General features: G+C 38.6%; 1 non-coding gene across 1 annotated transcript; it reads right to left on the bottom strand.

The window, feature by feature from the left end:
* Positions 1–1,032: 1,032 nt before the first annotated feature.
* LOC145397392 (5S ribosomal RNA) lies at positions 1,033–1,151 on the bottom strand. The gene has a single exon (XR_013896966.1). It is a non-coding gene; the product is annotated as a 5S ribosomal RNA (ribosomal RNA).
* Positions 1,152–3,911: the final 2,760 nt, after the last annotated feature.

The following is a 3,911-nucleotide window of genomic DNA, read 5'->3' as shown; positions in this document are numbered from 1 at the left end:
GTCGCATCTGTGGTGAAGTAAACACTTTATGTTTTTGCTGTATAGTAAAAAAAAAAAATAGAAGCTGGACAATTTTAGATGAATTCATCTCTTTTGTAACTTCAATGCGATATTCTATAAGTAAAAGATAAAAGTAAATATTGAAGAATGAATGTATAAGAATTTAAAGTTTTTCATAAAAGATTTAAAAATTTCTATCTCCAATTATTTGATGCAATTGATGTATTTATTAGTGCATGTGTTAACCTGCCCCGTTCCAGCCTATTTTCCACCACTGACCTCCCCCCAATCCCGGCAGATTTTGGATTTTCTTTTTTTTTTTTTTTTTTGTTCAAACCTCTGCTTTTGGTGAGAAACGATGGCAGATCACAGAGCAGGTGCTTTACTGAGCCTAGAAATGGTCAAAACAGGTGAACCTCCAAGCATCTGGTATCATATTCTGCTGTCCTGTTTTCTATGGTTGAGGTAAGTATTGGAAATCATGCAGAATTGGTAGATATTAATTAACTTAGAACAAAATAACATGTAGTACAAGAATATATTGGTTTTCACACAAAAATATAGGCATAATAAGTTTGTGCCTTTCAGAGAGCATAGCAAAATCACCCAAATCAGTCACATATGATTCGCTATGACTGCTGCTTCAACATACATTTCATTTTCTCTACTTACATAATACTTTTCTACTAACATTATACCAGTTTTCACTTTACAGAACTGGTATCACATATTTACAGGCCTTACGATTATATTTAGTGTAATATTAGCGCATGTGTACATAGTGAGCGAACTCGCTATGACTGTTGTTTCAACTTCCATTCTCCTTTTTTTTTCATTCATTCATTGCCAGATGCCATGTATCCCAAACGGGGTGGCCAAGGGCTTAGAGTTAACTGTTTTACAGGGAGGGGCACTAATCCTCCACCAACCCCACTTGACACGTAGGGAGAACGTTATGCCAACAGCATCTGGTGTTCCCAGGCGGTCACCCATCCAAGTACTAACCAGACCCAACGTTGCTTAACTTCGTTATGCCAACAGCATCTGGCGTTCCCAGGCGGTCACCCATCCAAGTACTAACCAGACCCAACGTTGCTTAACTTCGTTGATTGGATGGGAAGCGGTGTACTCAACGTGGTATGGCCGTTGGCATTCAACTTATTTAATAGTTTTCCACTAACATTACACCCGTTTCCATTTTATAAACTGTTATCACATATTTCCAGGCCTTACGATTATATTTAGTGGAATACTGTATTATCGCACATGTACAATGAAAGACAAAACTATTTTCCCAGTTCTGTCCAAAGATAATTTACACCTAGTGAAATACAATGAAATCCCAATCTCTACTACTGCACGTTGCAAATGGTTTGATTTTTCCACTATATCTTCGTCAAACTTTGGTTAGATAATTGTGACTTTGTGCATGGTGAGTGAACTTGTTATGACTGTTGTTTCAACTTACACTCAGTTGTTCAACTTATATAATACTTTTCCACTAACATTACCCCCGTTTGCACTTCATATAATTGTTATCACATATTTACAGGCCTTACTATTATATTGAGCATCATGTTATCGCATATGTACATAGTGAGTTAACTCGCTATGACTGTTGTTTCAACTTACACTCTATTTTTCAACTTATATAATACTTTTCCACTAACATTACACCCGTTTCCACTTTATATAATTGTTATCACATACAGGCCATACAGTTATATTATCACATATGTACAGGCCTTACTTTTACAGTGAGATATCGCAAGGACACACAGTGTCAGTAATGTAACAAGGTGTGATATACCTTGTCAGGGTGGGGAGGAGAGGGTGGTGGGGGAGGATGAGGAGGTGGAGAGCAGTGCCCTTGCCCACTCGCGATCCTCTTCCCTCTACCTTTTCCTTCCCTTTCATTCCTTTCCCCATATCACAGGGCTGTGGGGAGGAAGAGAGGGAATATTTTGGGGCAAAATATGTGCTAGGGGGCGGCTCCTCCTCATTTGCCCACTACCCACATACACCACACCACGGCTCGCACTGCTTCCCTCCCACAACCACTTTCCCTTTCACCACTCAATCCCGCCACACCACTTTCACTTTCACCCCTCACTCCCCCCACACCACTCGCACCTTCCCCAAACACCACATAAGGACCATACCTTAATTTCCTTCTCGCTGCACCTTGTCTGCATGTATTTACCAAAAATCACACACAAAATTTCAAAAACGTGCAAATGACAGACCTTCCAATTGCAGCCTGTTCTTATACATCAATGGGGATCACAGTGACATAACATTCAGACGTATATATACGTCAAAGGGAGTAGGCAGGTTAAGAAGCAAGATTTTGCCAGTTAGGTAGTCAATGAGTTTCTCAATATTTCCAGAAGTTTACTATAGATTGCAGTACAAGTCAGAATTGCCAGTTTTCCTGCAGTTAGTGAGTGTAATTCTTTCAAAAGTTGTGCATTAATTTTTGTGCTCTTTTTCTCTAAGATGTTTTACTTAAATGATTGTTAAATTGTGTAATTCAGTTTAAGTTTGTATGCCAAATAATTTAGTGCTATATAATGTAAGAAAACTCTGGCATGTTTTGGTGTCTCCTAGTTGGTAACTGTTAATTGTTGCTCCGTCAAGTTTGTGCTCGAAGTTTCTCGAATATTGCAAGCTTATATAAGGCTGGGGAAGAGACTAATTCAGGTTCAATCAGTTTTCAGTTCAGCTTGAATGTAGTGCAGTGTCAGTGCAGTTTGTATATTTTCGGTACCTGTGAAAACAGTGAAGTGTTGTTGGCAAATAGTGAAGAGTTATTGAAGTCTGTATATCATCAGAACTTGTAAAGACATTGAAATGTTGGCAAACAGTGAAGAGTTATTTGAAGTTTTGTATATCATCAGAACTTGTAAAAATAGTGAAGTGTTATTGGCAAACAGTGAAGTGTTATTGCAGTTAGTAAAGTTTGTATAGCTCCAGTGCTAGTGAGAACAGTGAAGTGAAGCTGGAAAGCATTAAGTGTAATTATTTGGAAAATAAAGATAGTGAACATAAGAAGCCAGTGTTTAGTTATGACGCCTGAGCTGATCATGTGTATTATATACACCTAAAGGCTGACCATAGGAAGAACAACTCACTGGGCAACATCCTTCCTATACTGTACTACTGCTGTTAAACCTGTGGCAGTGTGAGACAGGGACTTAACACTAGTGTCAGGAGAGTGGTTTATTATTAACCCCTTCCTGTGCGGATAAGTTAATAAGTTTTCTGTGCTGTGACATGCCGGCTTTTCTCCCCTCCTCCCCCCCGCAGCAGCATTTCAAAAATGTGTATTCTTGGCTTATTTTCACCACCCAAACATGTTTATTTTGCCACAAAACCTACATATTCCTATTCGTCGATGTTTGTTCTACACGATAAGCAAAAAAAAAAAAAAAAAACTCTATACATATGTTAGAGCCCTCAGAAGTACCATTCGGGATCATAGATTTCACTTCTCAGCCTCATAAGTCGAATGTTTACCAATGTCTACATGTTATACCATCATTCAAAAGAGAATTTTATCAGCTTTCGAATACCAGATGTCCCAGTTTGATACGAGTTATGGTGTTCAAGGAATAAGCGAAAAAGTAAAACCCATTTCCAATAGACAATAGATTTTTTATTCGGGGAGCTGTAGCAAAAAACTTTTCTTGCCATTGTTATGTTCTCATTTTATCACCCTATGCAGAATTTCATTAGCTTTCATTTGAGCCAACAACAGTAATCCTACGCCTCATAGTTTTCGAGAAAAGTTAAAAAAACTACAGTGTACCCCCGCCATGCCATGACTGCAGGGCAGTTTCCTGTCTTCCTCTAAGCTACTGCATGTTTTTCCCCAATTCTTTGTACACTAGATATGCACACTGTTCGCA

This window comes from Coenobita brevimanus, chromosome 40 (assembly GCF_032717465.1).
Source record: "Coenobita brevimanus isolate Jiangsu-jjx chromosome 40, ASM3271746v2, whole genome shotgun sequence".
NCBI lineage: Eukaryota > Metazoa > Arthropoda > Malacostraca > Decapoda > Coenobitidae > Coenobita > Coenobita brevimanus.
Note: the sequence above shows the minus strand (reverse complement) of the source record. Positions and strands in the feature narration are given on the sequence as shown.